The sequence below is a fragment of the Heloderma suspectum genome, chromosome 4 (assembly GCF_057233095.1).
Source record: "Heloderma suspectum isolate Gila_16-S chromosome 4, 16-S_ref, whole genome shotgun sequence".
In the NCBI taxonomy this organism is placed as follows: domain Eukaryota; kingdom Metazoa; phylum Chordata; class Lepidosauria; order Squamata; family Helodermatidae; genus Heloderma; species Heloderma suspectum.
The window spans coordinates 224,772,711-224,784,891 of NC_139461.1; the positions used below are offsets into that span (position 1 = coordinate 224,772,711).

The 12,181-nt window shown below is 45.7% G+C and overlaps 1 protein-coding gene across 4 annotated transcripts in view; it reads left to right on the forward strand.

The window, feature by feature from the left end:
* The window catches only part of TTC4 (tetratricopeptide repeat domain 4), a 30,292-nt gene extending 18,135 nt beyond the window's left edge, over positions 1–12,157 (forward strand). Inside the window, exons 10-11 of one of the 4 annotated variants that reach the window (XR_014790537.1) lie at positions 8,686–10,603; positions 12,070–12,157. The gene's annotated coding sequence lies outside the window, so the exon portion shown is untranslated. Of the gene's footprint in view, positions 1–8,685; positions 11,811–12,069 lie in introns of those variants that run through there. The other 3 variants (XR_014790535.1, XR_014790536.1, XR_014790538.1) reach the window with 3 other exon arrangements.
* The last annotated feature ends 24 nt before the right edge of the window (positions 12,158–12,181 follow it).

Consider the following 12,181-nt stretch of genomic DNA (forward strand, 5'->3'; position numbering starts at 1 on the left):
TCATGCTGTGGGTGCATGAACCCTGAGAGAGAGAGAAACATCGGATCCCAAATAATTGAATGCCCTGTGCTGGTTGTTGGGAAAAGCGCAAGCTTCTCGGTTGTACAGAATGACTGCCTGATGGACAAAGAGTTCTGTGCGGCTGTACGGGTTCCACTCCCTTGGTGTGATCAAAGCAACCATATCAACCCATTTGGGTTTAACTGCTGGTGGTGGTAGTGATCACCACCACCACCCTGGAGTGGGCCACTTACATGCAGCCAATAAAACAAGCCAAAACCTCTCGAGGCACGGTGGCCAGAGCATCCTGGCGATGGGGCACGACCCTTCTGACCCGACCCCGCGCCATCCCCTCGGTGACACTGGGCCGAGGCCACCCTTCTTTACCTGGCCGGCTCTACCTCTCATTCAAATCTTCACCAAGGTTGGCTGTAGAATCCCTGTCCAAATGTCTGGAGACGGTGAGTGGCTGGATGGGGAGCAATAAGCTGAAGCTGAACCCTGACAAGGAGACAAGAGGAGGCTGGGGGATGTTGACCTGGTGTTGAATGGGGTACGGCTACCCTTGAAAGACCAGGTCTGCAGCCTGGGGGTCATTTTGGACTCCCAGCTGTCCATGGAGGCTCAGGTGTCAGCTGTGAGCTGGACAGCACTGTATCAACTCCATCTGATACGGCGGTTGCGCCCCTTCCTTCCTGACCATCTGCTCCCATCGGTAGTACATGCCCTGGTCTCCTCTCGTTTAGACTACTGTAATGCGCTCTACGTGAGGTTACCCTTGAAGACGGTTCGGAAACTGCAGCTGGTACAGAACGCAGCGGCTCGCCTGATTAAAGGCAGCCGCCGGCAAGATCACATCACTCCAGTGCTGAAGGAGTTGCACTGGTTACCAGTTGTTTTCCGGGCCAAATTCAAGATGTTGGTTTTGACCTTTAAAACCCTATATGGTTCAGGCCCAGCCTATCTTAAGGAGAGCCTCCAGCAGCACCAGACAGGCCGCTTAACAAGGTCAGCCTCGGATGGCCTTCTCTCTGTCCCATCAGCCCAGACAGCTAGACTGGTGGGGATGAGGGAGAGGGCCTTTTCTGTGGTGGCCCCCACTCTGTGGAACTCCCTCCCTAGGGAACTCTGTCATGCCGCCTCTTTAATGAGCTTCCGTCGTGCATTAAAAACGTGGTTGTTCAGGCAGGCATTTGGGGTGGGTTAGGGTATTTTAGAAAATGTTTTTATTGTAGAATTTTATTGTTTTAAACTGTTTTATTGTATGTTGTACATCGCCCAGAGTGGCTGGGTGACCAGCCAGATGGGCGATTAATAAATTTAATAATAAATAAATAAATAAAAACAAGCTCACAGGCTTACAGTCTAAAAAGAAAGCACACATGAGGAAAAAGGGATGGGAAGGGAAGAGGAAAAAATTAAGTAGTTTGATGGCGCCAACAATGAAGCTTTCTACAGCTTCAAAACGCTTTGGGAGAGCTTTTCAGGTGGGAGGCAAGTGCCCGCGCACTTGAGCAGAGGGAGTAAGCAGCCAGCCGGCATGCCCACAAAAGCAAGTACTAGCTAAAGAGAGTCAACGGTTATTTTGTGAGTCATAACAGGTGTATATAGGTAGAGTGGCTGGAGTTAGGTGCTATCACCTCCAGAAGATGACAACCTTTGGATGCCATTACAAAACTAGCACAATGTCCATCATCCTCATGCAAGGGGGAAGGGAAGGTCTGTGAATTGTTAAGAGAACCATCATGGGCAGCACAACGATTCTCTGTGCAACTCCGTGGCAGGGGTAGGGAAGGTTTTGCTGCCACCCCCTACAATGGCTGTCATTCATAGCCATGGGAAGCAAAATAACCCCCCCCCCCCGCTCACGGACACAGCTGCATGGGGGGAGACAGTTCTGGTGGTGTATCACCAGCCTTCCATCATCACCACCGCCTACGGTGTCCCCAAGTGCAGCACATGAAGACAGAAAAATACTCAACGCATACCCCCTGGTTTAGGATCTCCATTTTACATTACTTGACTGCAAATGTGTGTAAGCAAACTTAACACAACATATCTCCTTTCAGTTGAGCTTTCGTTTGGGTGACAAGGCAAATTGAGCTAAATTTAGCTTTGCTATATATTGGGGGAGGGTCTTTTGCTGTACTGTCCACTTCCAGCATGAGTATGTGATGATTCCATGTGATCTAGACACGGTTAGTATTATGAGTTCACTTGAAATACCTGTAATTGTCTATCCTGGTCACACATGTGTTCTCTATTGTACAGCAGTGACAACAGTGTATCTGTGATGAATTTCACTAATAAAAGATTGAATAGGTGACAGTTCTTTAAATTGTTTATTAAAGAGTTGCTATAAGTCACTATCAACCCCAGCTCCAACTAAAATGTATAGTTCATAATATAGGATGGCTGCAACCCCAACCACAATATTTATTTATTTGTTTGTTTATTTATTAAATTTATTAATCGCCCATCTGACTGGTCACCCAGCCACTCTGGGCGATGTACAACCCACCATAAAACAATTTAAAACAATAAAATTTTACCATAATTTTTTTAAAAAAATACCCTAAACCACCCCAAATGCCTGACTGAACAACCACATCTTTAATGCACGACGGAAGCTCATTAAAGAGGGGGCATGGCGGAGTTCCCTAGGGAGGGAGTTCCACAGAGTGGGGGCCACCACAGAAAAGGCCCTCTCCCTCATCCCCACCAGTCTAGCTGTCCTGGCTGATGGGACAGAGAGAAGGCCATCCGAGGCTGACCTTGTTAAGCGGCCTGTCTGGTGCTGCTGGAGGCTCTCCTTAAGATAGGCTGGGCCTGAACCATATAGGGTTTTAAAGGTCAAAACCAACATCTTGAATTTGGCCCGGAAAACAACTGGTAACCAGTGCAACTCCTTCAGCACTGGAGTGATGTGATCTTGCCCGCGGCTGCCTTTAATCAGGCGAGCCGCCGCGTTCTGTACCAGCTGCAGCTTCTGAACCGTCTTCAAGGGTAACCCCACGTAGAGCGCATTACAGTAGTCTAAACGAGAGGAGACCAGGGCATGTACTACTGATGGGAGCAGATGGTCGGGAAGGAAGGGGCGCAGCCGCCATATCAGATGGAGTTGATACAGCGCTGTCCGGCTCACTGCTGACACCTGAGCCTCCATGGACAGCTAGGAGTCCAAAATGACCCCCAGGCTGCGGACCTGGTCTTTCAAGGGTAGCCGTACCCCATTCAACACCAGGTCAACATCCCCCAGCCTCCTCTTGTCTCCCACCAAAAGTACCTTGGTCTTGTCAGGGTTCAGCTTCAGCTTATTCCTCCCCATCCAGCCACTCACCGTCTCCAGACATTTGGACAGGGATTCTACGGCCAACCTTGGTGAAGATTTGAATGAGAGGTAGAGCTGCGTGTCATCCGCATATTGATGACACTGCACCCCAAACCTCCTGATGATAGCCCCCAGTGGCTTCACATAGATGTTAAATAGTATCGGGGAGAGGATGGAACCCTGTGGCACCCCACAAGTAAGTGGCCACGGGTCCAAAACCTCCTCTCCCAGTGCTACCCTCTGGTACCTGCCGGAGAGGAAGGACCAGAACCACCGCAGTACAGTGTCTCCAATGCCCAACCCCTCCAGGCGGTCCAGGAGGATACCGTGGTCAACGGTATCAAAAGCTGCTGAGAGGTCGAGGAGAACAAGGAAGGAGCATTTACCCCTATCCAGAGCCCTCCTCATATCATCCACCAAGGCGACCAAGGCCGTTTCTGTCCCATGCCCAGGCCTGAAGCCCGACTGAAATGGGTCTAGATAATCAGTTTCTTCCAAGTGTGCCTTCAACTGCACGGCCACCACCCGCTCAATCACCTTGCCCAAAAATGGCAGATTTGAGACTGGGCGAAAGTTGTTCAGAACTTGAGGATCCAAGGAGGGCTTCTTTAAGAGCGGTTTTATCACTGCCTCCTTGAGGGCTGATGGCATCACTCCCTCCTCAAGGGAGGCGTTCACCACCGCCCTGATCCCCTCACCCAGTCTCTCTCTGCAGCTCATAATGAGCCAAGATGGGCAAGGATCAAGTAAGCAGGTGGTCGGCCTTACAGATGCAAGCACCTTGTCCATCAGGAGGAAGAAGCTGGAACCGATCCCACAAAACCGGTTTGCCACAGGCCGCCTCTTGCTCACTAACTGTATCCACAGTGTGCAGAGTAACACACCTAATCTGATCAATTTTATCTGCAAAGCGCCTTACCAAAGCCTCACAGGAGGCCTTAGAATGCTCCAGTGGTTCCGGAGCCACAGGACCGACCAGGCTCCGGACCACTTGGAACAGCCTCCTGGGGCAGCACTCTGCAGACGCGATGGAGGCAGCATAATATTCCTTTTTTGCTTCCTTCACCGCCACGTGATAGGCTGAAGATACATCAACAAGGTGTTGATGGAAGCTGTAGCTTCCAGCATACTAGGAGTTGTAGCGCTTATTTCTGTCTAAATATGCACAGGATTGCACCCTTAGCTACAGCTTTCTTCTCCCCCCACCTCCTCCGGCAACATGGGAATATTGATGGTGAATTACACTACAGGGTTGTTGTAAGCCACAGTCTTTCACATCAGCCTCCCAATTCCCACAGCGTGGACATAATATCTTAGCCTCCCTATCAGCAGTATTGTGACTATAATGATGGACATTATATCAGCAGTATTGTGACTATAATGATGGACATTCTCTCCTAGTACATGAACCATTTGCAGGGCAATTTAAAAAAAACTTTTAGAAATCACTTTTTCCCCATAGAAGACCAGAGTTGTAAAAGCATTAATGTCTTTCTTTGTTTCTGTGTTTAGTTATTTGGGAGGGGGGCAGGATGTTGCCCAAACACTGCAACAATAAAGTCTTGGCTTTCTCCATGAGCAGCTGTCATTATTAGCACTTTAATGAGAGAGTGTTGCCCCGTCAGAAATTACCAGGAAATCTGGTCTGCAGACAAAGGAACTGTCAGTCTAGTACTTATGTCTGTGCTTTCCCTCATAGATGTTAACGGCTGCTAAATGGTTTCTACGAAGCATGCCTAGCATTCTCCTAAAAACAGGAGGGTACAACACACTGGAGCTGCCGCATGACCATCACACAGAAGCCAGGAAACAGATTATTGTTTTTTAATTAACTATTTATTAAGGCATTTTCTTGTTTTTCAAAAAGCCAGACTAAAAGGCCCACCAACGCTACCAGACTGCCTGCTATGTCCTGTTCCTCCCACAGTGATAATGTGAGGCAAAACAAGAGATAAGGAAGGAAGAAAACAGAGCAGCCTTTGCCAACCTGGAGCCCTCCAGATGCATTGGATGACAACTACCATCATCCCCAGACAGCATATGGGAGATTATGGGAATTGTTGTCATTTAACACATCTGGAGGACACCAGGTTGGGGAAGCCCAAAACAGAGAAATGGAGCGTGGAATGGCTTTAAAAGAGCCTTAGCCCTGTCGGCTCTAGAGCAGGGCTAGAGCCTACAGAGAACCTGCTTTGGCCTGAGGGCCAAATTGACTCTGGACAAGCATGCTGAGGCTGCATGTCAGCAGTGGGTGGGGCCACATGCCAAAGTGGGCAGGGCCACCCCACGGCTGGTATGCAGCCCCAACATGTTTGTCCCCAGTACACACACATTCTCTCACATACACACACACACGTACATACACACTAGGGTGGCCAGGTGTCCTACTTTACAGAGGACAGCCCTCTGTTTTGGACATCTGGCAGAAGATAGTCCTCTGTTTGAGGGTGTCCTCTGTTTGAAGAGGTGTCCAGTCCAGTCTGGTTTAAAGTCCAAGAACCCTAAGGAGGGAAATTGCCCATCCACACTTAGCTGCTGGACAGCAAACAGAGCAGCCACACAGGCCTCCTAGCCAGCCTTCGCCACTATGGTGAGATGTATTGTATTTTTAATAAAATTATAGTTACTTCCTATTTGTGCCCATACATATAAATTTGCATATACAGATGTCATGCAAATTGCTGTAAAATAGTTCCGAATACAGGTTTGCAAGAATTGAGAACATACAAGATGATACATGACACAGTTACAATTTCCAGAGGGGTAGCCATGTTAATCTGTTGCAGCAAAACCAAGGAATTTTGTGGCACGTAAAAGACTTAACACATTTATTAAGGCATAAGCTGTTGTGGACTGGAATCCGCTTCATCAAATGCATGACTTACAAGTATATATATACATATAGTTGTGGGGTGGGAATTTTAACAGTGGAAACTTAAGGGGAAACGTACAACAGTAGTACTTACCTTATTAACAGTGACTGTTCACAGAACAGTTGTTGGGTGATAACATAGACGTCCTTGCATTGGTGAGCTAATTAACGCATGTTTAGTTATTTACATATTTCAAAGTAGGTACCCCTGTCAACAATAAAAAAACATTGGCACAATATTAGCAAGAGAAAAATGCAATATTTAACTTACACAAAGCCATTGCCCCAGACCCTGGTACAGGTTTGTTTGTATGAAAATTTCATTGGCTCACAGTTTCTTGCAGCTCACATTTAGAATTTCCTTTAGCTTAGTAATGTCTAATTAATTTCTAGTAAACAAGAGTTTCACTAATATGAGTAGGGTGCAAGGGACTCTTCTCTTGCTGCCACCAAATACACAAAAGCTTGGCAGCTAAAGCTTATAAAGCATTTATTTCTAGGCATCCCAGCCTCTTGCTGTAGGGAAGGTATCAGACAATTCTAAAAACAGCCTCCCAGCATCAGAAACTGTCCTCTGTTTGAAAGCCTGCCCATTTTAAAGATAAAGGATCCATTAGATGGGAGAGCAGCAGGAACCTTGAAATTGCCCATCGAGAGTTAGCACCTAGGCAGCAGACTGAGCAGGCACACAGCTTACCTGGTCAGTCTTCTCCACTAGGGTGAGATATCTTGTATTTTTATTTAAATTATAGCACTTGTTTCTAAATTTGGTTATAAGTATATGCAAATTTTATGTAACTCTGTGTCGACTTTTTAAACAATGTGTAAGTGCCCAGCCTAGCCATGAGCTTCCATAACACTGCAACCTTTTCATTAGATGAACATGTAAACACTTAAGATTTTTGTTTTAGGGCACAGCCCCATCGACTGCGCTCTCGATATCAGAGGCCCCCGAACTTGGAGGCTTCTGATCATCCAGGGCAGGGCAGGGCAGGAGGAGCAGTGGAGGTGATCTTTGCCTCCTCCTGCCCTGCATTTTTTGCTAGGTGGGCTTTTTTGTCCATCTAGCTGGGGCACTTCAGAGAGGGAGGGAAGGAGGCTGGAGGGGTCATATCCTGGCCTCTCCAGTCCCCTCCCTGCTCATCGGAACTCCCCCCCTTCCCCCACTCCAAGGTTGTTTTTCCAGCCTCAGAGAGCAGCCAGTGCAGTTCTTTATGTGCCAGTTGCAAAGGATCGGGAGGAGGGGGAGGATATCGGACTCCCCCTTCCAAAGTTGGAGCACTGTCCCTGGTATCCTATGGCCCTCAGATGATGTCCGGGGGTCAAAGGATTGCTCCCTTAATTACCATGGTTTCTGTCATTACAGGTGTAACTTCACACCAACATTCAACTATTTATTGGAAAGAGGGTGACACAAGGAATTACCACAAACAACTTATCTATCAATATAAAGAGTTTAAGTACATAGTTTTCGCAAAAAGATTAAGAATTCTCTAAAATGTCCGGATGGCCAGACTGAAGCTAAATCTAGAAACCCTCAGAATATATCTACGTTATAAACTCAGTTTTGCATGCAGTTCTCATGGCTCACCCCAAAGTATCCTGAAAATTATAGTTTGATGAGCTTTCTGAGATGTAGGGTACAATCCTATGCATGTTTAGACAGAAAAGTATCCTACAGCTCTCAGTGTCAGGAATGGTGGGAGTTGCAGGACTTTTTTCTGTCTAAACACGCTTATGATTGTGTCCTTAGAGATCCTTATACCCTTTCTCAGAACTATAGTCCTCAGGGTCCCCTGCGAAGAAGGAATTGCTCATAAACTAGTTTATGTGGAAGAGATATGCGCTCTGTTTTAATTTGTAAATTGCATTTCATCTGGTGCTTGCTTTAGTTCAGTAGGGGCAGCAAAAGCACAAGAGATGGCCCACTGCTTTGAGGTTTTGGGCCAAATATGAAGCAGGCCCAGCCATGTGTACTGCTTAGAGGTTTTCTGCATCATTTTATTGCAGGTGCAAGGCATGTAAGGTAAAATGGTAATGACTTTCCAAATCTCCAAACTAGGAGACCCTCATCACAAATTGTAGAGAACATGGCACAGAACAGCCTTCCCCAAACTGGCATCCTCCAGATGTGTTGGACTACAACTCCCAGTATCCCCAGTCATGGGCAATGGCTTTGCAACAATGAAGTTGGAGGACGCCAGGTTGGGGAAATAGAGAGAACTTTCTACATGGCCAGTTGGTGCTAGAGTACTTGACAAGATGTGCGGGAAGTGGGATTCCAGTCCAGTTTGAAGAACAGCTGGCCAGGATCAGTTCGGTGCCGCATATCTGTCCCCACACACAAAGGCTTTTTTCACATGGAGCTTTTATCCTGAGATTGAGATTGTGCCTTCATGGAAGTTTGCAGGCTCTTTACATGACGTCGTGAGCCTCCAAGGTGTCTCCAGCACTAAATGCCCTTTGTTCTGTTTTTAAATAGATCGCAGATAATGAGCTATCAAATTCCCTGTTGTGTTCTGCTTGAGTTCCCTCCATGAAAAGAGGAAAAGCGGCAAGAAGAGGAGCGAGATCAATGAAAGATAATGGAAGACTCAAATACGGGGAGAAGGAGGGGGAAGAGGAAGCAGGTGAAAAAGGGAGTCGTGATCCTGCATTTAAAATGGAAGCAGAAAGCCCCGTTTTAAATGCAGGATTTTAGGCTGGTGTAGAGATGCCCAAAGTCTCGGTGAGGACCTGCTCGGTAGACAGCCAATGCATGTTGTTTCCCCTCTAACAGGCTGTTCAGGGCATGATGATTCAGAAGCCTCACTCAATTTACTGGGACTTGCTATCAAGCAAGCATGTGCAGGATGACATGCAGCTCAGCCCTATGCACATATACTCAGAAGTAAGTCCCATTATGTTTAATGGGGCTTACTCAAAGTAAGTGTGCATGGGATTGTAGCCTCTGTTGTTGTTGTTCTTGTTAAGAATCTAGTTTATTATCTGTCAAGTAGCTGTGACACAAGAATCACAGTGACTAAAGGCCAAACAAAATGTTGTTCACGCTTTTTTAAAAGCATGTTTAAACTGGGGACTCTTATTTTGACGAAAATGGGGCTGTGAGGCCCCAGTCCAGAATGTGCTTCCTATCTGGCTTAGGAGGATTGAGGCTCTGTAGCCATGGGCATCCACAGGAAGGGGCAAGGAGATTTAGTTGACCCACCCTGGATAAGCCATAATCTCCAGGTTTCCAGATTTCCTTTTTTAAAAAACAAGCAAGTCTCTAACCCTTGTAGAACCTGAGATATGAGGCAAATTGCACAGCTACTATTCCCCCCTTTCATTTTATAAGCAAAAATAGCCTGCTGTCATTGTTCAGGGATTTTAGACCATGAATTAAGTCATATCAACGTTTGACCCACCCACTGTCTGGAGAAGAAACTTCCGGACTGTAGCTGCTTTGTCTTCAGAATAAAAGTGTTTTAAGTAAACTTTTTAAAAAGTGTGAATAATGTAATGTGTGGTTTAGCCCTAAGCCCTTGAAATGAGGTGTATGAATTCTGCATTAAAAATACTGCACCAAGAAAAGTTGAATTCTGGGTGATATAAAAACAATACGGATGAAGCAGATACCCATATATTTTCTTATTCTGCACAATTTATTATACTTCTGCTAATAAGGCAGACAAGCAAAAAGTGATGCAGGATGCTGAATGAAGCCAACCACTGAAATTCCTGCTCTGCCCTATCAATGGTGGCAAATTCCTCATCTTCAGGTACAAAAGGTGCCCAGATGTATAAGAGTCCAGAGGGGCTCCTGTACCTTTAACAGTTGTGTAGAAGAGGGAATTTCAGCCAGTGTGGCCTGCATACACCCGTTGGAATTCCTTCTTCTACTTAAAGGTGCAAGAGCCCTGCCCTCCTTTGCTACTTTAGCCCTGTCCGTATCTTCAAGGTGTTATCAGGCATTGTGTACAAAGTGTTGTGAGTTTGGCTGGCTTGATTACTGTGAGTGGTCAGGAACTAGGCAAAAAGTGTTCATATTTTGTAATCATTGTAGATAAATGGGCAATTCACCTGGCAAATGGGTGGGTATGTCTCTTTGTCTGTCTTTGAATGGTGCTCTCTAGTGCTTGGATTGTGAGAGAAACAGCAACTTGGCTGTTGAAACCTGGAAGAGCTGGGAGTTGGCTGTTGCTAAAGCATTCTTAGTCCTCTATTTGAAAGGCTGCCAAAGGACTGCCCTCTATTTTGAAGACACCCTCTATTTGAAGGGCTGCCCAGTCTAAGTCCGGTTTAAAGATAAAGAACAATCAGAAAGGAGAGCTGGGCCTTGAACTTGCCCATCAACAGCACCTGGACAGCAGACTCAGCGAGGCACATGGTTCCCCTGGTCACAAGTCTTCCACACTATGGTGAGACGTACACTATTTTGATTTAAATTATAATAATTATTTCTAAGTTTGCATTTATGCATATAAATTAGCATATGAAAATCATATAAAAAACAACATCCTCTTTTGTCCTCTTTTTTGGAAATTCACAAGTGTTCACTCAACTCGTGGTGTTGTGATTCTCATTGGGAATCTGTTGCCGGCTTGCAACTTATAGGGTCTGGTCATATATTTGTAAATAAAGTAAATATTAAAAAGGTAGTGTTTAGCTGTAGATAACTAATCCCTGTAGTGCTGCCACTAGAACTCCTTACTGCTTGGGGAACTGAGGAGCACATAAAACTAGTGTCAGACTTTACACTGGCAGTGTTTGTACGTCACAATAAGCCAGAATTCCACTTGGCTTCTCCTGCAAATGGGAGCAGCTAAAGAAACCGCAAATCTTTCATCCGGGATTTATTTATCATGGTGTGCAAACTGGGAACTCTCTGTTGTTTCTCCCTAGACAAGGCAGAATTCTAATCTATGCTTTGTTGTTGGGTTATGACTCTGCCTTGTCCGGTGAGAGACAAGCCAGAGTTCCTGGTTCGCCTGTCATGATAAACAAACCACAGCCAGAAGGTGGAAGCTCTTCACAATTCTGGCTTATTGTGATGTGCAAATGCAGCTACTGAATGGCAGCAGCTCTCCAGTGTTTCAGAGAGGCATCTTTCCAAGGCCCACCTAGAGAGATGTCCTGCATGCATAGCAGATGTGTTACCCCTGAGCTGCGATCCTTCACAATAAATAATCTCCAGTCATTAGGAGGAAATACTTTAAAGATGAGGAAACAGAGTAATCAATTGACCTAAATCCTATGTTTCAAGCCTTTGAGAATAAACTTTTAGTGTTCTGCAAAGAACGCTGTAAAACAGAACAGAACTCCAACAGCTTGTCCCAACATGTCAGCCAGAAGGTGGCAGCAGAAGGGAATGTTTGAGAAGAGTAGTGCTTTCTCACACAATGAGGCCTTGAAAATTAATTCAAATGAAGCTGCTTAGGAGCCCATCAATCCTGGATCAGTCTTGACTTTCATTTGGTCTGAGAATGTGAAATGGAATGGTGTCTTTCCTTACCCCATGCAGATACGTTTGTGGTATAAAAGAATGAAATGTTTAGGGCTGACAGCTTTGAAAAAGATGCCTTGTAGTCTAACTATGTCTGGCTCCCATTGGAAATCTGTTTGTCTGTAAGTATTCATTAATTTATTGAATGCACAGTCATGATAATAATACCAATATTAGAAAGAAAAGAGCAGGTCATGCAAAACACAGGGGCTACTTACTGGATCTGTAATGGGATTAATTAATAATTTAATCCCTAGCTATGAGCTGTTGCTAAAATAGTAGCCATCAATTCTATATACACCACAACTGTTTCCCACATTAAGGAAACTGGTACCATTGGACAGTATAAAAACAGACAAACACTTGTTTTTTTTCCCAAAGGAACCACACTGAATGGTTGTCACAGAGAAGAAGGCCAGGATCTCTTCTTGATCATCCCAGAATGCAGGACACGGAATAATGGGCTCAAGTGACAGGAAGCCAGATTCCGGCT